General features: G+C 46.1%; 1 long non-coding RNA gene and 1 other non-coding gene across 2 annotated transcripts in view; one reads left to right on the forward strand and one right to left on the reverse strand.

Moving 5' to 3' along the window:
• LOC139689424 (uncharacterized) overlaps window positions 1-24,755 on the forward strand; it is a 195,105-nt gene that overhangs the window by 21,493 nt on the left and 148,857 nt on the right. Inside the window, exon 2 of the long non-coding RNA XR_011701323.1 lies at window positions 14,121-14,313. This is a non-coding gene — a long non-coding RNA (uncharacterized lncRNA). The remainder of the gene's footprint in view (window positions 1-14,120; window positions 14,314-24,755) is intronic.
• On the reverse strand, window positions 9,183-9,255 carry TRNAS-GGA (transfer RNA serine (anticodon GGA)). Its single transcript has one exon. It is a non-coding gene; the product is annotated as a tRNA-Ser (tRNA).

Genomic DNA, 24,755 nt, shown 5'->3' on the forward strand with positions numbered 1-24,755 from the left:
GTGAAGATTCCTTGACCATTAACTACAACACGCTCGAAGGTAATGTTCCAAGCGGGCAAGCGTAGTGGAGCGCAGCGCGACAGGAGAGAAAATGCACTACCGTATCGAATTCTATTTAAATTTTAAGAAACCCGTTTCGTTAAGTGAACAATGTGTTCATATTTGAAACTATTTGACATTAGTTTGGATAACCTCCATAAACTTTTCGAGCGCAGTAGTCTTAAATATGAGTGCAAATACTTTTTGTAATGGGAATACACAGCTAACATACCATTTAATCGACGCACTTACTTTTATTCATCAATCTTACCATAGGGCTTAACAGGTTTTTTTGCAGTAACTTAGCCATTGATATATTCCTTGATGTGTAACCTGAAGGAACGAATTCGATAAGTTTGCAGCCATCCCAGTTAGCACAACTGCATCCTTAAGATCCAACGCAAGAATAATGTTTGTTTTCGACATCTGGGTAATATAGTCTTTACAAAACTTATCAGAGTCATCCGCATTAAAATGAAACCGGTCAAAATTGAAAAATATGTATTTTACATCGGTTAAACTCTTTTTATCTTAAACTCAGAATAGTTTTTACGCAACGCATTAATCATATAAGATGGCCCAAGGAAGAGGCTTCATTTTCCAAGAAACAGGAGGTCTCAGTTCTATCGACCAAGTAGCATTTGGAATATGATAATAAAATTGATCTAGAACATAATTACGGATTATGCGTTTAACTGTTTCTCTTTCTTAAGGAAAGGATAGAAAATAACCCTGCTAAAATAAGTGTCTGTATTCCGAATCCGAAATCGTAACAATTTCATCTTCATTATACTCAATGTCCGTTGGCATGCATAGTCCATGCGTGACATACATTTCTCCGTTTCCAAAAATGTGTGAGGTTCGTATGCTAATTGAAGGAATTATTTTAACGCCTTATTCTTCACACTATTGGTATTAAAAGCAAAAATAATTTCAGCTTTCAAAATTAATAACCCTGCAGAATTCATACTTAACTTCGTCGTTTCTCTTTCCCTGTAAAATATATACTATCCATTCATCTCAAACGCACATCTTGAAAGCTTGAAGCTGTGTTTTCTTTCAGCATGTTTTTTTAACGATATGCCCATTTTATTTGGAGTTTATTCCCAAGGAAATGTACAAGTTTCCTGAGATTCAAAACCTTTCCTCAGCATCTTGCGCCCGCGAGACGCTGAGGGAAGCTTTTGAATCACACGCTGTTTTAGTATTACCAACTGTGGTTTATTTCATGTCGCGGTACATATATACGCTAAAGTGGTTCTCAGGATAATCAACAAGAGGATAGAGAGCAGGGTGAATGAATGTGATGGGGATGATCAGTTTGGGTTCAGGAAGGAGAGAGGCCCACATGATGCCATTGCAGTAATGAGATCACTAAAAAAGATAAATGCGCATAGAATTTTATCAGGATGCATTTTCCTGTTTCGTAGATTTCGAAAAGGGTTTGTTGTAGTGCATTGGGAATAACTTATGAATTTTTTATTTATTAGATTATTGGATAATAAAGGATTGCAGAATAATTGTAAATTGTAGTAGATATGAGGATTAATCCTTAGTCCGTGCATATCTTTGACTACTCAAGTGCGAGTGAGGGACGGAGAGTCCAGATGGGTGGTGTTAGGAAGAGGTTTTTGACAGGATTGTCTATTATCACCGGTGCTGCATAACGTATATGTGGATGAAATGATTAAAATAGGCATTGGAAGAACTGGAGGTAGCAATGGATGACGGCAGGGAATTCTTAGAATCAGTTAGGTTTGCTTATGACCAAGCTTTGCTAGTCAACCAAGGGGTTGCAGGAATTGCTGAGTGAATTGGAAATTCAGTGCGATAGATATGAGATGAGAATAAATGTAAATAAAACAATAGGTACGCTGTTTTCGAAAAAAGAAATGCTAATTTAAACGTTAAAATAGGAGGTCAAAAACTAAAGTAGGTAGAACAATTTACCTGTCTCGGATGTTTTTGGACCAAAATGGTAGAAGTAGTAAGGAGAAGAATTGCGCCAGGCAAAGGGGCCGGAATCGGAGGAACGGTCGTTGAGTAAAGATATTAAGAAATGACTGGTTAAAACTTTTGTGAGGAGCGTAGTTATGTATATCCACTGTTGAGCCCGCCAGCTGCGAAGTGCTTTCTGTCATACGATTCTTGTGTGCAGAAGGATTGTCGGCTGCTGAAATTCATCGGGAGTTATGTCTACAGTTATGAGTGAAGGAAAGGTCAGAGAAATGATGCCGTGATTTTAAAAATGAACGAACAAATGTTCATGTCGAAGAGCGAAGTGGCAATTTGCCCATTATTCTGACCAATGAAATTGTTTCGCAAGTGGAACAAAAACTGGGATGTGATCGTCGATTGACGATAATTGGCCTGGCGGAACGATTTCCTCAACTTGGACGCACTGCTGTCTACAATATTGTCACGGAAAACCTCGGAACAAAGAGCAAAGAATGTCCAGTGGACGAGAGTTTTTTGACTTTGAGCACCCACCGTTCAGTCCTGACCCTTCCCCTAGCGGCTACTTCCTCTTCTTGCACTTGAAACAGCTGCTCGGTGGACAATGTTTCGAAACCGAAGAGGAACTCAAGAACGGCGTTGTCAATTGGTTCAACTCTCAGGCGGCGAGCTCCTATGAAGAGGGGTTAAAGAGGCTTGTACAGCGGTACGAAAAATGCTTAGAAGTGAACGGCGATTATGTAGAGAAGTGAGGTAGGTTTGTAGCTAACTATAGGTGCCAATAAAATGTGTTTCATATGAGTATATTTTTTCCTGTGGCCCAACGGCCCTTACTTTATGAACATGCCTCGTATTTATAATGAAAAGCTAAATCCTCCACTAGCATTTTGGTAGACACAGCGACCATATTCAAGGAGGAAAATTGCCATTAAATTGAAAACAAGGAGAAGACACTGGCAATGAAGCGCAATCAGTTATCATGTGATATCTGTTGAAAGCGGATGGGTTGGGTGAGGGAGGCCATGGGCGGGTGGGCAGTGGGAAAAAACAGGGCCCTGTGGAATGGGATGAGGTGGGTTGGTGTAATTTGAAGGAATGTGACCCTGACACAGTTTTGGCTGCTGAGGAGTCTTCTCTTCGGCATGTTCGTGTTTCTATTCAGTAATAATGCTGAAAAGCTCGATTTGGCTATGTTGCATTCGTTTTACATTTTATGGATGCGTGTAAGAAGGCGTCTAATTTGTAGTTTCCGCAGTTTTGTAAATAAGCGGAGGGCACCGTTTCAAGCGTATCATGAGCAACTGCTGAGCCTGCGCAGCGGTCCTTTCTGTAAAGTGCCATTTGTTTTTGGATCTGACGTTTGTGTTGCGTTCATGTTGCCTAATCGATTTACTTTCGCAAAAGTAGTATCTAATGCTGTAGATCTTGGATTACTCCAGAGGCGATATTTCGTCCCTGGGTTTACCCGGTAAACTATGAAGTGAGTCCTCGTCCGTGAATGTGATGTTTATCGCATATTGTTAAAATTTTTAAACTTTTAAGTTCAAACTTATAGCATTACTTTATTCTGGAGCTACGGGCAATACATTTTTTCTTCCAGTTTAGCAAATAATTTTGATTTTCAAGGTCACTGTTGTATCGGATATATAGCATGCAAACATTTAAAACGCTTACCTGACTCAAGTCTACCCCCACCGTGTGTAGGTGCCGGTACCTAGGACGAGAAACCGAGATATTTCTCGGTACCTAAATATCGCCAACAAAATCTGCATTTTCCTGACATCATAAGAAAATTACGTTATTTGTAACTCATTCCCCACTTCCGTCCCAACTGGAGACATTTTAAATAAATGCTGCAAGACTGTTTTAACTATACGCTAAATTTTATACCCAGTTGTTTCTTTAAATTTCATCTCAAATGGAATGGTCAGGATTGGAATGGTATTTAAAACAACTTCGCCGGTGTATTTTTAAATATTTAGGTAATACCATCCAAGATAGGAATACAATAAAAATTCCACAATAAAAGAAAATATATATAGTACGATAAATAGGATTTCAAGGTGCGTTGAAATTATATTTTTCTGATATGCTGGCATATTTCGATGCGCCTACCATGCAGTCTTTGTAAGTGGGCATCAGGGCGCACGATTAAATAATGCCTGATTTTTATGCGTTTTGCCGCACAGAAATAACTCATTGAAGGCATAATCTCAGGGATAATCCACCCACGCATCCGATGGCTAAGTAGGCATTAAAGAATGCCGTTGTTGCGACGGGTATGGACGGTAGAATATAAGAGCTTTGATGCCTTAAAAGCGCACTTCAACTCATGGCGATCGAAAGACTTTGATGGTGGCTTTGACGGGCCTCCCACGAACCTTGTTGAAATTTAACTTTCCCATCATCAGACGCGAGTGTCAAACAATGAGAAGAAACATGTCGACCTTTCAGTGGTATCCCGATCCCATACTGGGGTGCTTAAAGGAGAATATTTGAAGTGAGTCTGTCGAATTGGACGTTAAACTTAAGACCACTTGGCGCTTATCCTTTAGAGTAGACTGATCCCGACACTGGATTTCTCTCCATCGTTCCTACATTTTCTGAGCATCCTACCACTACCGAAGTACCAACCTAATCCTAATGGAGCAAATGTTATTAGCTTTCGGTCTTCTTCCTAAATAATCAAATAACTGTTAGCAATGACATCACTATCCTTGAAATACGAAACCTGGAGAGCCATTGTGGTTTGTGATTTTTCTTGTTGCATGATAGTATGCTGGAGGAGGTTGGCAGAAATTGCATGAAACAATGAATTATCATCCATATATAGTTTACATTATTTCAGGCCAACCAGAGGTGTGACGCCGCCAACAATTTTTGAATCAATTTTCAAGTATTCTATTCAGCTTATTTATTGAGGAATTTACGTTAGTAGTCCGGATGGGCAGTGTGATATAAAAACTTTGATATGGAGTGTAGGTATGTACGGCGCGGAAACGTGGTCATTGAAGCAGGAGGATAGACGTAGACTGGAGGCTTTTGAAATGTGGGTGTGGAGAAGAATGGAGAAGGTGAAATGGACAGAGAAAAAAACAAACGAGGCAGTACTTGGTTTGGTGGGCGAAGAGAGGGGTTTTTTGGGAGAAATCCTATGGAGGCAGGAAAAGTGGATGAAGGGGGTGTTGACCGGCAGTGGGATGTTGAAGACTGTGACAGAGGGGAGAATGTTAGGCAAGCGAGGAAAGGGAAGGAACAGGATAGGGATGTTGGACGGGATGAAGGGAGGAAGAAAGTACTCAGAGCTGAAGGGGGACCTGATGTAGAGTAGGTTGCGGGATTGTGTTTTGTCAGGAGTCACGAAAATTAGGAGTCGAAAGCGGTGAAAATGGAGGGTATTATTCTCCGTAGCTAATATTACGCCCGAAATAATAATCTTAATTCACTCTTTATTTGATGCAATATTTTTATTAATTCATTTGGTTAAACGCAATTTTATTAAAATTTCAAAATACCAATATTGAGGATATGAGATATACTTGTTCTGCATGCTTATTAGACCACAAATAACATGATTAACTTAAATTAACTACCGAAATTCTTCAGCACTTTGGACTCAATTGAGCGAAGAGTACACTACTTTGTAACGGATATCAGATCCCATGATAAGTTCAGTTTGTCGGGAGGACATGTTTCTTTCCCAGGACTTTTCCTCAAAGTTCATCCAGTAGAGAATGTACTGTGTAAGAAGCTCATATTTTCTGAACGGGCGAAGGGAATGTATGAAATCGTGTTTAAAATCTCACGCCTAATCAAACTTTCTGAAAATATTGAGTGATGGTTATGGGGGTAGCACGAGATTGCAGAATTAATTATTAATTAACTCACTTGAAAAACATATTTTCTTACTTACTCTCCCCTGTAATCAACCTAAGTACTGGTTTTAATGGGTGTGGCTCACTTAATACTAAGCTCAACGGCGTGTCAAAATCACGCAGCAGTGTAGGGGGTTGGACCATTTCCTTGTGTCGCCTGTGCTTTCCCCGGAAGATCTAACACCCGAAAAACCGCCGAGCCGAGGGTTTCCTCAGACTTCACCCACAATTGAGTCGATGCATTCCGGTCGAAGGGCTAGTCATTGGCTCAACCGCGCCTCTATTAACCTTATTATCAGAAAGTTTCAAAAAGTTGGCCTACCTGCAGCAATTAATTAAACGAGTCACTTCTAATCCTAAAACGGGGAAATAAAAGAGTAGAGGGATTTGAAACTGTCCAAAGAGAGTGAGTCGTAATGTATGCACCGCGAATAACTTGAGATAGAGTGAATGCTGCGGACATCGGCCATGATATCACTGCGCACTACACCAATGATAGAGTGGTGTGATGCACCATAAAACTCTTGGTGCACTTGAAAACACTACCTATTGGTTTCCGCGTTTTAACCGCGGCCACTTTCAAAATTTCCGACAGTAAGGCTTCTTAATTAATAGCTTAAGTCTTCTGGCCGAGGTAGACCTTGGTTTGGTCCAGGAACTATGCGCGGTTACACTTTTAACCACTCCTTTCTGCTTCTATCTAGCCCCGCTCATTGCGAAAATACATATCCTCAGACCATAAGTTGCTCTAAAATATTATTTAGATCCGCGTACCGTTATCTTCCATAATTCCGTCCAACTTCTGAACCGTTCCGTTTACCATCTCCGTGGCACCCAACTAAAAGCTGGGTACCACGGAGAGGCTTCCACGCAAATACTTCCATATTTTGTGCGTTGGTGGTGAGCTCCGTTGTGGTCCACGTGGCACGGTGTCCGCCTATCCCTATGATTATGCAAGCATGAATGCAAGTTTGCGTAGCGGGTCGCATATACCACAGGAATGATTAACGCCTGTCGTGCAATGTCGATTGTCTCCCAACGCTGCTCGCGTGCGGGTTGGTCGTATAAATTGAAAATCGTGCCGTTTCAATGTTGGGATGCAGTGCAGCAATTTCTTCCTTCCTTCTTGAACGTTCCATATCCTCACACTGCGCCTTCCACCACGCTTCTTTTGCTGTTTGTACCCTGCCTAATTTTATTATTCAATTAGTTTATTATAGCTTTTTGGATATATTACCATTTTTTATGCTCTTGTACGAAGATCCTCACTTCTAATTTACTCTACAGTCTGCCGTCTGCTCGGCCAGCCACTCGCATTTTGCCATTCCAGGTCCTGCTTTTGCATTTCATTTTCTCAGATGTCTTCGCTGGTTTTCCTTTTGAATCCGACATTAAAACTCAATAATTCTAAATTATGATCTAAGTACGCATCCACTCTTGGGAAACTGCAAATTGGTCAATCAACCCCGTTCCTCAATCTGTTTCGAACCAAAATTTGCATAGTCTGATACCTTCCTAAACCTCCCGGAATATTCCTTCTCTACGAATGGCTTTTTTGTATCTGAACTCTGAGTGGATGATGATTAATAACTGTCTCTCGCAGGACGCAATTTGTTTTTCCTCGCGGTCATTTCCTGTTCAATAACCGTGGTCCTCTATATCACCAACACCTCATCTTTTCATTACCGCTGAGTTTTAATACCCCATCTCTGTCAAATGTTTCTCTCCATGAATATCCTCAATTATATCCTCTAAGGGTTCGTGTACCTTGTCAGCATCTCCTTCCCTTTGATTTCTTTGTGCAACATAGATCTGAACAATGACCAAGTTCGCTGGTTCAGCTTTTACCCCTGAAAATAAGATTCAATCGGTCGCTTACATTATGCATATTACGCTTCATCCTACCTTTTTATTCAATTTATTGCCATCCCTCGCTAGCTCTCCGTCTCTTTGTTGTATATTACCCTAAATATTGCTCCAGTTATCCATGCATGCATGTGGTGTTGTTCCTTTTTACGGTTGGTGACCTAACACCTCCCGCCACACGCCCTTGCGGCAGCTTGCGGGGTATTATGTAGATGTAGATATATCCCCACTATCACTCCATCTCAACTCAGACAGTGCTAAAATATCTTTATTTTATGTCTCAATATTTCGCTTTGTATTTTCTAATTTTCCTGCATTCAAAATCGTCCTAACAACCAAAGTCCCTAATTGCTAGTTTGATCCTTTTCGCCGTTACTTTTTCTTTTGCTTTTTACGGATTTCGTTGGATGGCGACTCTCTCCCTATCGGCTCAACACGTGGGATGAGTCCCGTAGTTTCCAGAACTCTGTCTGCGTAGTGGCAATCATAAAAAATTTGCGATGAGTAATTGAGGTGGTTTCCCGTTTCTTTCCGCGATAGCTTTTTTAATATGGCACCATCCTCAAATGCCTCCGCACTGGGTCTTTGCAGCCGCCTTGTGGACTGCCTTTTGCCTGGGTCTCTTTGACCCAGGCAAAAGGCAGTCCGACCAAGCTCACCCTTTGAAAAATATGGTACTATCAAGAGAAATTATTATTGCTCCCACCAGTAAAGCTCCACAAATCATCAGAGAACACAATTGCATCCACTGCGTCAAGGCTTTAATCAATAGGGAGGGATTGGTTAGATATATTTACAAATACTAGACCTAGTAGAGTGACCACAGTGATGCATTAAAACACGACTCCGTTAAGATTTTGACAGCATTGAATTAATTTTAAATTATTTCACTAGCATAATTGTTCCCTTCCTTATAAGTAACGTACACTCCATTCAACAACCAGTGAGTCTAGAAAATACGGTGAGTCAATTATTCCCGTAGTGTCTGTCTATAAATCCAGCCAAAGAAATGGGTGAGCTTTTGAAACGTTCAAATACCACTCATGCTTTAATTAAGGCTGAATAACTATTAGTTTTTTAGCAATAAAGGATTTGTATTACTAGTTTGTATTTCGGAAATTACTAAAGCTTTATTTATTGTACCATCTATTCTTGCTAAAAGTAGACTCCGCGTTGTGGACACTAGGCAATGAGCAGAGTGTTTAGCGTACAAATCAGTCATCATGCTTTCGTAATTGTATTATGGATTTGATTTCGTTTATCTAGAGATATTTAGCTCTCTTTGTTCAGTTATAATTTGAAACAATGGTATTGATTTAATTATTTGTATCCATCTGTCAGGTTTTTATTGATAATTCAATTTCGATTGATTTTAAATGAAGTTTAATCAATGAAACAATTTCAGATTGTAAACATCTGAAATTGTTGCATTTCAGATTTGTGACATGCTTTAACCGGGATTTGAACCCGGATCCCTCAATGTCCGGTCGAGTGCTTTCACCAGTTAAGCTATCAAGGCATCCTCCGAAACTCTGAAATTTTGGGGGTTTAAAAGGAACTTGCTTTGGAAGTTTAAATGATAATAAAAATGATCACCTAATAAACATTTTCATCTCTTTTCCATATTTAGTCTAAAATTATTTGCTAATAAAGAGGCATATTTCTCTCGTCAAACGCTACCGATGTATGACAGATTTGAGCTTTGGTAGCTGATGACATATTTTATTCAATTATTGGTGTCTTCAAATATTTATATTTCAATAATATGCCTACATCATATTGATAAATCAGACTTTAAGAAATGCTGCAAAGTAGAAGAAAGATTGAATATAATTTTCTCCTATTGGCTGAAGAAATATTCTGATAAATTTTGTTTCCGTTACAGAAGGAAAAAAGAGGACAAGAAACTTCAATTTGTTTCCAAAATAAAAGATTGCAGTTTCATTTATAGTTTTATTCCACTTTTGATAAATATGCAGAATACATAACTTACGCATTAGTGCTCAAAACCTTATTCTTTTTGCAGAGAATAACTGTATTTTCTCTAAAAATAATTGAGTCAAGTTCGTACGGAAAGGACTGCGGGAATCAAAATCCGTATATCTCGAAATATTATTATAGTACATTTTTCATAAAATATTGTGCTCTTTATAAGTGGTAATGAAGTTAGTAGGGAATTAATTATCCACCCTTCCCAATTACATATCTAAGTGATAGCACAGCATGCAATGAAGATTTCCTCCTGCAAAAATCGAAGTTGTTGATTGGAATTTTATGAAATGTAACTCTATATTTTGTGGGATAGGTAAATTGATATGAAGTTGTATTCCTCGCGAGATTAATTTCAGTATGAAGTCAGTCTAACTTTGGTAACAGTGATTGTGTTGTCGACTCGGAATGCCAACCACTTGCGAAGTTACGTATCTTGAGATAAATCATCGGCGCTGAATTTTTATGAATATCGCATTATAGTGCGATGGGCAGTTATTTCCTAGAGCTAGTTAAGTACCAATATTACGAGTGTCTTAGATGAACAATTAATTTAAGGGTTTGGATATACTCAAAAGGGTTGGTAGGGGATTGGATATACTGAAAGGATCAATGAACTAGTCTAACGATAGTATGTATTTATTAGTCCCTCATTGATAAATAACTACAAATGTGTTCCATGTCCTCTAAAGTGGTGGAAAAAAATGAATAATGATGTCATAATACTTCTGCAGTTTATCGATTCCGATGAAACAATCCATATTAAAGTTAACAAAACTCATTTTGCATTCGTCACTTTTTCGAAGAGAGATACGATTGAAATGGAGAAATTGTTTGACTATTCCCCAGAGTTTTCCTTGAATAAAAATATCCGTTTAAACTACGTAATTAACGATATATTTGACACAATTTAAGTATTTTATTCCATTTAAAAGCAAATTAATAAGTTTCATAAATATATAAGGCTAATAGCTTTTAGGAACACCCCAGATTGGGCACTACAGCTAATAAATGTAAAAATTAGGTTATGTACATGTATATTATTTATAAATCAGTATCAATGAATAGTTTTGCATGATTAACAATAATTAATTATTGACTCTAAACACATTGTTTTTGTTAAAAAAAGTAGAAAGATTTTACATATAAAAATCGATTATCAATACTTTTTTGCTTGTTACATAATGCCGTAGACTTAAAGTTTTATTTTTGAATCATTGTTTCCATATTAATGGTTTCCGTATTACTATATTTATAAAAATAATTGAACTTTAAAATTATATTAATGGCGTCTTGCCATCCTCCCTTGTGAATAAAATAAACCCAAAATTGCTTCATCATTTCAGATGTAAATCTCTCAAAACCATAGAATGAGAGGTAAATGTTAGGTTTAGATTTCGCCCGTATAATTAAAAACTAGGTGAAATATTACTGTGCCAAATAACTGGGTTTATTGAAAAATTAAACGAAGTTATAGCTCCAATGCATATTCCTCCTCCATTCCCTACCACATCGAGAAATATGCATGCGTGATTGGATACATAGAAACACGTTTTGTAAAGTGAACTAATATTTTCCTCAGTGCTGTATTGTCTAATATCCAATCTGAAATCACAAACATTGCCTATCACTTAATTTCTATTGCTTCATGGAGCTGTAGAAGTCTAATTTCAGCTTCTGATGAAAAATGTGTAAATAATTTGAAGCTTACGAAAAGTTGAATTGTCAATCTGATAACATCTGCAGTGAGTCAAAACACGAGCGGCAAAATAGTTATTTTCAAATTAAAAAGCGGCAATGAAAAAATATGTTACTTTTAGAAGCATTTTTACATCCGTATTAGCTTGGGTATTAACTGAAACATCAGTCTTTCCTACTCTTTTACTCTTCATTGATATCATCTACATCTACATCTATATAATACCCCGCAAGCCGCCGCAAGGGCGCGTGGCGGGGGGTGTTAGGTCACCAACCGTAAAAAGGAACAATACCAAATGCAAAACAACAACGTGGAAAATTACACCCACAGCAGCGCACACACTCATGCAAAAATCCCTTCATCCAACACTCATGCAAACACATATACCGCAAAACAACTAAAAAACTGCACCCCATGATGCAGCACGAAAGCCATCCTACAACACGGAAGCCAGGACACAACAAGCAAGAAATTGAAACACCACATGAAAATGCACCACGAAACACTCTACCCCCAAAGAGTCTGTAAAAGGCAGGGAATGCGACCCAACGTTGCAGGTAGCAGGAATTTGCCCCCGCGGAGAGGGACGAGGGATTGAAAGGGAGACTTAAAAACAGATGAATAGAACACGAATGAGGTCATTCGGAAAGAATGGGTTATTATAACAAAACACATGAGGTTAGTGGAAGAGCATTCATTTAAGTAGAACTAATTATTTTTTAGACGCTGAGGGTGGCAAGTGGAATTTTTGCTATCTATAACCCAGCAGATGCTATCCCGTATTGTCCGTGGGAAGAAGGAGTCCTTGAGTCGGCTAGTTCTGGCATCTATTTCCCGAATTTTATATGCATGATCCAAGCGACCAATGTATGTAGGAGTTCGAATAATTTGCGAGACCTCGGTGCTGAAACATGCGGATCCGAATTTCTTTAATAATTTCAATCTTGCATTGAATCGTCTCTCTGCCAATGATTCCCACCCCAAATCCATGAGCATTTCGGCGACGCTTTGCGTTTTATCGTAAGAATTCTTTACAAAACGGGCTGCCCGGCGTTGAACCTTCTCAATTTCCCCAATGAGACCTTTTTCACTCGGATCCCACACGCGACATGCGTATTCTAAATGAGGCCTTACAATAGCGTGGTAACAACGTTCCTTGACCTTCGAGTCACTTTGGCCGACAATGTGTCTAATGAATCCCAATTTTTTATATGCTTGACCGCAGACTTTACGTATGTGAGTCCCCCAAGTTAAGTCTTTTGTGAATGTGACACCTAGGTATTTTACCGTATCAACTACTGCTAGGTCACCTCCAGCTAATTTGTAAGCCAATCCCGTTGATCTTTTAAAGAAATTTACCACCGAATATTTATTATAATTTAGTCTATGAATTTACATTCACACAAAATGCTCTACAACTCTTTCATATTTATGAATTACAAGGCACCTTTACATTCTTGAAAAACTATTTCTATCAGCAATGTTGACCGTGTAAAACCTTCGTTTGGATTTAAGGTTTTAAGGCCATGGAAACATGTTATTTTATTATACAAATAGTTTATCATTCTTGTACAAGGTTTGCTGAAAAAAAACTGCGTATCGACCAGCCAAAATTCTTCAATCTTCAACATTTTATAGATGATCCTTCCTCGAACAAAGCTGGGGGTTTAAGCTATTTCACGCGGTTAAAATTTCTAAATTTTAGTACTTAACTATTTTACTACTTAACTATTTTACTACTTAACTATTTTACTACTTACTACTTCATCATCTGTTTCCATGTTAAAAGGAATAATCTTAACTCCCGGGCACTTATCAGAATTTTGCTCGAATATCCCGAGATTTGAAAATGAATTCGATCTGGAAATTAATTGAAAACTTTCGATTTGAGATCACTCCCGGGATCAGTTTCGGGTCTTGGCTTTTTTGGGTTTTGGGTCTTGTTCTTTCTCTGAATCCGATAAGTTTCAAATTACTCATCCAATTTAAGCAAAACTACAATTCCTTGGTCGAGACCTCTATGCACCGTTGAACCAATTTCCTTGCGGCACTTCGTCGGTTTCACTCATATAAAGAATTAATCATCTAGCTTATTTGCCAGAGATGGCAAGCACTTGCATTGATTTCTACTGGAGGCTCAGAGAACTGAAATTTGCACATACACTGTCCCTTCCAATCAACTAAGCCACAGGCCTGAAACTAGCAAGTATGGGGAAACTAGATACTTCAGCCAGGACGTCGTCCGTTTAATTTGATTCATGATGGATTTATCAATTCCAGCTCAGCATTTCCATTTATTTTCACGCAAGAAGTTTTGACTTATACGACCACAATTGCATAAAATACCTCTAAATATGACGCGCGTGTTTTTCATGACGTCATGTAAGAAAAAAACCGCAGTCCTGCTACTTGTGATTATCTCTGTGTTTTCGGTGGCAGATGCCTGACTATTTATTTAGTACAAAAGTCTGATTTTAATTTTGTAATGGTTCAATAAAAAATTGAATCTGAAATACTGAAACTCTAAATTATGGTTTTCCATGAGAGTTATTTCTTAGCTGTGGATGATTGGATTAGAACTTGGGTCTGACTCGAGTTGAGCCGGCATCCTCGGGAAACCAAAATGGATGCGCCAACGGGCGCTGCGCTCTCAGCGGTCGGGTGACTCTTGGGTGTTTTCCGCTGTGTCGCGACAGGTCCGCACCGCAGCGCGTCGGCCACCGACTCGACGGCCGAGAAGCTGCTGCTGGAGTGCTCGCCACACCCCCGGCGTCGGTCGCTGTCGCCGCGGCCCGAAGAGGACGCCGCCCGTCGGAGCAAGTCCTTGGACTGCGAGGATATCCAGCGAGCGCTCATCGCAGACAAGGGCGGCTCCAAGAAGGCCCACCGGTGAGTCGCGAGGCGGCGCCATAAGGCACGTGACTGGGAACTTACGACAACCTTTGTACTCGGTGTGGCTGCACCAAAAGTACATATTCCCCCTGAATACGGAAGCAGGTGGCTCCGAATTAAGGCTCCATCGGTATATTCGCGGAGTATCGATAGCTCCCTGAACTCTTTCCTGTCATTGTCTCACCATAAAGGCTTGGACGTTAATTTTCTCCGAGGTACCAACGGGGTTTTGTTGGTGCCCAGTGCTTAACCTGCAGTGCTTTCATAAAACAATTACTGCAAATTACATAGGTCTAAAGAAAATAAATGTCAAAGTTATAAAAAGAGTCTGAAAAAGTAGTCACATAAGAAAAAAATAGAAACAGAAAGTAAAATGGCATTTGAATAAACAATTATCTAAAGCATTTGAAGGGAAAGACTAAAATAACCATCACTATCCCGACAGTTGAAGGCTCTCATTTAGAGAAATAATGGGAATAAAAAAAAGATTTTTTGCCAATAAGGAAAAAATACGTGCTACTTTCTTATTATTTCCTTTGTAATAGTATTTTCATAGAAAAGCCCTGGCATTCAACCTTATTTGGAATATTTTTGGGGTATAATTGGCACCTAGATCTTAAAATTTCAATATTCTCTCCATTAAAGCTAGAAGTTAACTCTTCTTCAGAATATTCTCAGGGTATTAGGTGGGAAATGAATACAATTTTAAGCATCGTTTAAAAAACAGACTGCTAATTATACCAGGTAATCATTTGGCACCTACCAATTTATCCCGGCCTGGAAACTGAAAAAAATGTGAGATTTTTATGGGGAAGAGGTCCACTCTTTCAACATCGTTTTGGTGAAATTATTTTTTTGGCCACTCTTCCATTATATCTCCAAGTGATACATATATAAATCAGTACGCGATAAATAATATTTCGTAGACTCTTCAACTTTGCTGCGGGACGGTATGCTTCCTTATCTGATGAATTGCGTAGCTTCCTCAGAATAAAAGGATGGTGTTGGGATTGAAGTCAGAAAGAGATGAATATAGTTCGAGCATACTATATTTCGTGCAACAAACGGTCCTTCAAAGAATACGCCAAATTATGGTTCTTTTTGATGATTTAGTTTTGCTTGGACCGGGATATCTGATTGTAATTTTTACATTACAATCTTCACGCTAAAAGATTCGCCATTGTCACATTTTCTAACCTTTGAATTGCAAATAATATCAGCAAAAACACGATAGCAAAGATTACAATTTTTATCGATAACCATCCATTAAAGGACCAAAATACATCGGGAACACCCCCGCAGAGAGTTACCAATCCATTGCCTAAGAAAGGACGGCGTCTCCCGAAGACGCAAACGAGACGTAAAAAGCGGATGAGATGAGAAGAGAGTACGCCCACCCAAGCACCCGCTTTCCTTCCCTTAAACCCCAAGCCCCTCCACCTCGATCTCAAACCCCATCCCGTCAGAGGGGAGCGCGCCAACCCCCGCTTCTGATTCGCTTGCCTTTATACCCTCGCCCATCGAGGCTGATATCTAAACCCGTCTCGTCCGGAAGAAGGTCATCCACAACCGCTCCGGCCTTATTAGCCTAAATCCCCTTTCCTTACCAACCCGATCTCTGACCCACCTCGTCGGAAGGGAGGGCGCCTATCCCAGATCCTGATCTCCTTCCATTCATTCCTTCCCCTTCCAACCCGGTCTCACAACCCATCCCGTCCGAAGACAGCACGCAAATCCAAGCCCCCGAGTTCCTTCCCTTCATCCCCTCCCCCCCTTTCATGATCTCGAAACCCATCCCCTCCGTAGATGGCACGCATACCCAAGCCCCGGAGTTTCTTTCCTTCATCCCCCCCCCTTTCCCGATCTAACCGCCCATCCCGTCCGTAGATAGCACAAATATAAAAGCCCTGGAGTTCCTTCCCTTAATCCCCTCCTAAACCCTTTTCCGATCTCACCACCCATCCCGTCCTTAGATGGCACGCACATCAAATCATCGGAGTTCCTTCCCTTCATCTCCTCCCCCCTTTTCCGATCTAACCGCCAATCCCGTCCGTAGAATGCCCACATATTCAAGCCCCGGAGTTCCTTCCCTTCATCCCCTCCCCCCCTTTCCTGATCTCACAACCCATCCCGTCCGTAGATGGCACACACATCCTGGCCCCGGAGTTCCTTCCCTTCAACCCCTCCCCCCCTTTCCTGATCTCACAACCCATCCCGTCCGTAGATGGCACACACATCCTGGCCCCGGAGTTCCTTCCCTTCATCCCCTCCCCCCCTTTCCTGATCTCACAACCCATCCCGTCCGTAGATGGCACACACATCCTGGCCCCGGAGTTCCTTACCTTCATCCCCTCCCCCCCTTCCCTGATCTCACAACCCATCCCGTCCGTAGATGGCACCAACATCCTGGCCCCGAGGTTCATTCCCTTTTTCCCCTCCCCCCCTTTCCTGATCTCACAACCCATCCCGTCCGTAGATGGCACACACATCCTGGCCCCGGAGTTCCTTCCCTTCATCCCCTCCCCCCCTTTCCTGATCTCACAACCCATCCCGTCCGAAGATGGCACACACATCCTGGCCCCGGAGTTCCTTCCCTTCATCCCCTCCCCCCCTTTCCTGATCACACAACCCATCCCGTCCGTAGATGGCACACACATCCTGGCCCCGGAGTTCCTTACCTTCATCCCCTTCCCCCCTTTCCTGATCTCACAACCCATCCCGTCTGTAGATGGCACAAACATCCTGGCCCCGGAGTTCCTTCCCTTCATCGCCTCCCCCCCTTTCCTGATCTCACAACCCATCCCGTCCGTAGATGGCACACACATCCTGGCCCCGGAGTTCCTTCCCTTCATCCCCTCCCCCCCTTTCCTGATCTCACAACCCATCCCGTCCGTAGATGGCACACAAATCCTGGCCCCGGAGTTCCTTCCCTTCATCCCCTACCCCCCTTTCCTGATCTCACAACCCATCCCGTCCGTAGATGGCACACACATCCTGGCCCCGGAGTTCCTTCCCTTCATCCCCTCCCCCCTTTCCTGATCTCACAACCCATCCCGTCCGTAGATGGCACACACATCCTAGCCCCGGAGTTCCTTCCCTTCATCCCCTCCCCCCTTTCCTGATCTCAGAACCCATCCCGTCCGTAGATGGCACACACATCCTGGCCACGGAGTGCCTTCCCTTCATCCCCTCCCCCCCTTTCCTGATCTCACAACCCATCCCGTCCGTAGATAGCACACACATCCTGGCCCCGGAGTTCCTTGCCTTCATCCCCTCCCCCCCTTTCCTGATCTCACAACCCATCCCGTCCGTAGATGGCACACACATCCTGGCCCCGGAGTTCCTTCCCTTCATCCCCTACCCCCCTTTCCTGATCTCACATCCCATCCCGTCCGTAGATGGGACACACATCCTGGCCCCGGAGTTCCTTCCCTTCATCCCCTCCCCCCATTCCTGATCTCACAACCCATCCCGTCCGTAGATGGCACACACATCCTTGCCCCGGAGTTCCTTCCCTTCATCCCCTGCCTCCCCTTTCCTGATCTCACAACCCATCCCGTCCGTAGATGGCACACACATCCTGGCCACGGAGTTCCTTCCCTTCATCCCCTCCCCCCTTTCCTGATCTCACAACCCATCCCGTCCGTAGATGGGACACATATCCTGGCCCCGGAGTTCCTTCCCTTCATCCCCTCCCCCCCTTTCCTGATCTCACAACCCATCCCGTCCGTAGATGGCACACACATCCTGGCCCCGGAGTTCCTTCCCTTCATCCCCTCACCCCCCATCCTGATCTCACAACCAATCCCGTCTGTAGATGGCACATACATCCTGGCCCCGGAGTTCCTTCCCTTCATCCCCTCCCGCCCTTTCCTGATCTCACAACACATCCCGTCCGTAGATGGCACACACATCCTGGCCCCGGAGTTCCTTCCCTTCATCCCCTCCCCCCCTTTCCTGATCTCACAACCCAACCCGTCCGTAGATGGCACAAACATCCTGGCCCCGGAGTTCCTTACCTTCATCCCCTGTCAACCCTTTCCTGATCTCACAACCCATCCCGTCCATAGATGGCACACACATCCTGGCCCCGGAGTTCCCTCCCTTCATCCCCCCCCCTTTCCTGATCTCACAACCCATCCCGTCCGTAGATGGCACACATATCCTGGCCACGGAGTTCCTTCCCTTCATCCCCTCCCCCCCTTTCCTGATCTCACAACCCATCCCGTCCGTAGATGGCACACACATCCTGGCCCCGGAGTTCCATCCCTTCAACCCCTCTCCCCCTTTCCTGATCTCACAACACATCCTGTCCGTTGATGGCACACATCCTGGCCCCGGAGATCCTTCCCTTCATCCCCTCCCCCCCTTTCCTGATCTCACAACCCATTCCGTCCGTAGATGGCACACACATCCTGGCCCCGGAGTTCCTTCCCTTCATCCCCTCCTTCCCTTTCCTGATCTCACAACCCATCCCGTCCGTAGATGGCACACACATCCAGGCACCGGAGTTCCTTACCTTCATCCCCTTCCCCCCTTTCCTGATCTCACAACCCATCCCGACCGTAGATGGCACACACATCCTGGCCCCGAGGTTCCTTCCCTTCATCCCCTCCCCCCCATTCCTGATCTCACATCCCATGCCGTCCGTAGATGGCACACACATCCTGGCCCCGGAGTTCCTTCCCTTCATCCCCTCCCCCCCTTTCCTGACCTCACAACCCATCCCGTCCGTAGATGGCACACACATCCTGGCCCCGGAGTTCCATCCCTTCATCCCCTCCCCCCCTTCCTAATCTCACAACACATCCCGTCCGTTGATGGCACACACATACTGGCCCCGGAGTTCCTTCCCTTCATCCCCTCACCCCCTTTCCTGATGTCACAACCCATCCCGTCCGTAGATGGCACACACATCCTGGCCCCGAAGTTCCTTCCCTTCATCCACTCCCCCCTTTCCTGATTTCAAAAACCATACCGTCTGTAGATGGCACACACATCCTGGCCCCGGAGTTCCTTCCCTTCATCCCCTCCCGCCCTTTCCTGATCTCACAACACATCCCGTCTGTAGATGGCACACACATCCTGGCCCCGGAGTTCCTTCCCTTCATCCCCTCCCCCCTTTCCTGATCTCACAACCCATCCCGTCCGTAGATGGCACACACATCCTGGCCCCGGAGTTCCTTACCTTCATCCCCTGTCAACCCTTTCCTGATCTCACAACCCATCCCGTCCGTTGATGGCACACACGTCCTGGCCCCGGAGTTCCCTCCCTTCATCCCCCCCCTTTCCTGATCTCACAACCCATCCCGTCCGTAGATGGCACAAACATCCTGGCCCCGGAGTTCCTTCCCTTCATCCCTTCCCCCCCCTTTCCTGATCTCACAACCCATCCCGTCCGTAGATGGCACACACATCCTGGCCCCGGAGTTCCTTCCCTTCATCCCGTCCCCCCCTTTCCTGATCTAACAAACATTCCCAACCGTAGATGGCACACATATCCTGGCCCTGGAGTTCCTTCCCTTCATCCCCTTCCCCCCTTTCCTGATCTCACAACCCATCCCGTCCGTGGATGGCACACACATCCTGGCCCCGGAGTTCCTTCCCTTCATCCCCTCCCCCCCTTTCCTGATATCACAACCCATCCCGTCCGTAGATGGCACACACATCCTGGCCCCGGAGTTCCTTCCCTTCATCCCCTCCCCCCCTTTCCTGATCTCACAACCCATCCCGTCCGTAGATGGCACACACATCCTGGCCCCGGAGTTCCTTACCTTCATCCCCTTCCCCCCTTTCCTGATCTCACAACCCATCCCGTCCGTAGATGGCACACACATCCTGGCCCAGGTGTTCCTTCCCTTCATCCCCTCCCCCCCTTTCCTGATCTCACAACCCATCCCGTCTGTAGATGGCACACACATCCTGGCCCCGGAGTTCCTTCCCTTCATCCCCTCCCCCTTTTCTGATCTCACAACCCATCCCGTCCGTAGATGCCACACACATCCTGGCCCCGGGGTTCCTTCCCTTCATTCCCTCCCGCCCATTCCTGATCTCACAACCCATCCCGTCCGTAGATGGCACACACATCCTGGCCCCGGAGTTCCTTCCCTTCATCCCCTCCCCCACTTTCCTGATCTCACAACCCATCCCGTCCGTAGATGGCACACACATCCTGGCCCCGGAGTTCTTTCCCTTCATCCCCTCCCCCCTTTCCTGATCTCACAACCCATCCCGTCCGTAGATGGCACACACATCCTAGCCCCGGAGTTCCTTCCCTTCATCCCCCCCCCTTTCCTGATCTCACAACCCATCCCGTCCGTAGATGGCACACACATCCTGGCCCCGGAGTTCCTTCCCTTCATCCCCTCCTTCCCTTTCCTGATCTCACAACCCATCCCGTCCGTAGATGGCACACACATCCTGGCCCCGGAGTTCCTTACCTTCATCCCCTTCCCCCCTTTCCTGATCTCACAACCCATCCCGTCCGTAGATGGCACACACATCCTGGCCCCGTAGTTCCTTCCCTTCATCCCCTCCCCCTTTCCTGATCTCACAACCCATCCCGTCCGTAGATGCCACACATATCCTGGCCCCGGAGTTCCTTCCTTCATCCCCTCCCGCCCTTTCCTGATATCACAACCCATCCCGACCGTAGATGGCACACACATCCTGGCCCCGGAGTTCCTTCCCTTCATCCCCTCCCCCCCTTTCCTGATCTCACAACCCATCCCGTCCGTAGATGGCACACACATTCTGGCCCCGGAGTTCCTTCCCTTCATCCCCTCCCCCCTTTCCTGATCTCACAACCCATCCCGTCCGTAGATGGCACACACATCCTGGCCACGGAGTGCCTTCCCTTCATCCCCTCCCCCCCTTTCCTGATCTCACAACCCATCCCGTCCGTAGATGGCACACATATCCTGGCCCCGGAGTTACTTCCCTTCATCCCCTCCCCCCTTTTCTGATCTCACAACCAATCCCGTCCGTAGATTGCATACATATCCTGGCCCCGGAGTTCCTTCCCTTCATCCCCTCCCCCCCTTTCCTGATCTCACAACCCATCCCGTCCGTAGATGGCACACACATCCTGGCCCCGGAGTTCCTTCCCTTCATCCCCTCCTTCCCTTTCCTGATCTCACAACCCATCCCGTCCGTAGATGGCACACACATCCTTGCCCCGAAGTTCTTTTCCTTCATCCCCTCCCCCCCTTTCCTGATCTGAAAACCCATCCCGTCCGTAGATGGCACACACATCCTGGCCCCGGAGTTCCTTCCCTTCATCACCTTCCACCCTTTCCCGAACTCACAACCCATCCCGTCCGTAGATGGCAGACACATCCTGGCCCCGGAGTTCCTTCCCTTCATCCCCTTCCCCCCTTTCCTGATCTCACAACCCATCCCGTCCGTAGATGGCACACACATCCAGGCCCCGGAGATCCTTCCCTTCATCCATTCCTCCCCTTTCCAGATCTCACAACCCATCCCGTCCATAGATGGCAAACACACATCCTGGCCCCGGAGTTCCTTCCCTTCATCCCCTCCCCCCTTTCCTGATCTCACAACCCATCCCGTCCGTAGATGGCACACACATCCTGGCCCCGGAGTTCCTTACCTTCATCCCCTGTCAACCCTTTCCTGATCTCACAACCCATCCCGTCCGTTGATGGCACACACGTCCTGGCCCCGGAGTTCCCTCCCTTCATCCCCCCCCTTTCCTGATCTCACAACCCATCCCGTCCGTAGATGGCACAAACATCCTGGCCCCGGAGTTCCTTCCCTTCATCCCTTCCCCCCCCTTTCCTGATCTCACAACCCATCCCGTCCGTAGATGGCACACACATCCTGGCCCCGGAGTTCCTTCCCTTCATCCCGTCCCCCCCTTTCCTGATCTAACAAACATTCCCAACCGTAGATGGCACACATATCCTGGCCCTGGAGTTCCTTCCCTTCATCCCCTTCCCCCCTTTCCTGATCTCACAACCCATCCCGTCCGTGGATGGCACACACATCCTGGCCCCGGAGTTCCTTCCCTTCATCCCCTCCCCCCCTTTCCTGATATCACAACCCATCCCGTCCGTAGATGGCACACACATCCTGGCCCCGGAGTTCCTTCCCTTCATCCCCTCCCCCCCTTTCCTGATCTCACAACCCATCCCGTCCGTAGATGGCACACACATCCTGGCCCCGGAGTTCCTTACCTTCATCCCCTTCCCCCCTTTCCTGATCTCACAACCCATCCCGTCCGTAGATGGCACACACATCCTGGCCCAGGTGTTCCTTCCCTTCATCCCCTCCCCCCCTTTCCTGATCTCACAACCCATCCCGTCTGTAGATGGCACACACATCCTGGCCCCGGAGTTCCTTCCCTTCATCCCCTCCCCCTTTTCTGATCTCACAACCCATCCCGTCCGTAGATGCCACACACATCCTGGCCCCGGGGTTCCTTCCCTTCATTCCCTCCCGCCCTTTCCTGATCTCACAACCCATCCCGTCCGTAGATGGCACACACATCCTGGCCCCGGAGTTCCTTCCCTTCATCCCCTCCCCCACTTTCCTGATCTCACAACCCATCCCGTCCGTAGATGGCACACACATCCTGGCCCCGGAGTTCTTTCCCTTCATCCCCTCCCCCCTTTCCTGATCTCACAACCCATCCCGTCCGTAGATGGCACACACATCCTAGCCCCGGAGTTCCTTCCCTTCATCCCCCCCCCTTTCCTGATCTCACAACCCATCCCGTCCGTAGATGGCACACACATCCTGGCCCCGGAGTTCCTTCCCTTCATCCCCTCCTTCCCTTTCCTGATCTCACAACCCATCCCGTCCGTAGATGGCACACACATCCTGGCCCCGGAGTTCCTTACCTTCATCCCCTTCCCCCCTTTCCTGATCTCACAACCCATCCCGTCCGTAGATGGCACACACATCCTGGCCCCGTAGTTCCTTCCCTTCATCCCCTCCCCCTTTCCTGATCTCACAACCCATCCCGTCCGTAGATGCCACACATATCCTGGCCCCGGAGTTCCTTCCTTCATCCCCTCCCGCCCTTTCCTGATATCACAACCCATCCCGACCGTAGATGGCACACACATCCTGGCCCCGGAGTTCCTTCCCTTCATCCCCTCCCCCCCTTTCCTGATCTCACAACCCATCCCGTCCGTAGATGGCACACACATTCTGGCCCCGGAGTTCCTTCCCTTCATCCCCTCCCCCCTTTCCTGATCTCACAACCCATCCCGTCCGTAGATGGCACACACATCCTGGCCACGGAGTGCCTTCCCTTCATCCCCTCCCCCCCTTTCCTGATCTCACAACCCATCCCGTCCGTAGATGGCACACATATCCTGGCCCCGGAGTTACTTCCCTTCATCCCCTCCCCCCTTTTCTGATCTCACAACCAATCCCGTCCGTAGATTGCATACATATCCTGGCCCCGGAGTTCCTTCCCTTCATCCCCTCCCCCCCTTTCCTGATCTCACAACCCATCCCGTCCGTAGATGGCACACACATCCTGGCCCCGGAGTTCCTTCCCTTCATCCCCTCCTTCCCTTTCCTGATCTCACAACCCATCCCGTCCGTAGATGGCACACACATCCTTGCCCCGAAGTTCTTTTCCTTCATCCCCTCCCCCCCTTTCCTGATCTGAAAACCCATCCCGTCCGTAGATGGCACACACATCCTGGCCCCGGAGTTCCTTCCCTTCATCACCTTCCACCCTTTCCCGAACTCACAACCCATCCCGTCCGTAGATGGCAGACACATCCTGGCCCCGGAGTTCCTTCCCTTCATCCCCTTCCCCCCTTTCCTGATCTCACAACCCATCCCGTCCGTAGATGGCACACACATCCAGGCCCCGGAGATCCTTCCCTTCATCCATTCCTCCCCTTTCCAGATCTCACAACCCATCCCGTCCATAGATGGCAAACACACATCCTGGCCCCGGAGTTCCTTCCCTTCATCCCCTCCTCCCCTTTCCAGATGTCACAAACCATCCCGTCCGTAGATGGCACAAACATCCTGGCCCAGGAGTTCCTTCCCTTCATCACCTTCCCCCCCTTTCCTGATCTCACAATCCATCCCGTCCGTAGATGGCACACACATCCTGGCCCCGGAGTTCCTTCCCTTCATCCCCTCCCCCCCTTTCCTGATCTCACAACCCATCCCGTCCGTAGATGGCACACACCACTTGGCCCCGGAGTTCCTTCCCTTCATCCCCTCCCCCCCTTCCCTGACCTCACAACCCATCCCGTCCGTAGATGGCATACACGTCCTGGCCCCGGAGTTCCTTCCCTTCATCCCCTGCCTCCCCTTTCCTGATCTCACAACCCATCCCGTCCGTAGATGGCACAAACATCCTGGCCCCGGAGTTCCTTCCCTTTATTCCTTCCCCCCCCTTTCCTGATCTCACAACCCATCCCGTCCGTAGATGTTACACACAT

This window comes from Hetaerina americana, unplaced genomic scaffold (assembly GCF_022747635.1).
Source record: "Hetaerina americana unplaced genomic scaffold, ioHetAmer1.1.p SCAF_23, whole genome shotgun sequence".
Classification (NCBI taxonomy): Eukaryota; Metazoa; Arthropoda; class Insecta; order Odonata; family Calopterygidae; genus Hetaerina; species Hetaerina americana.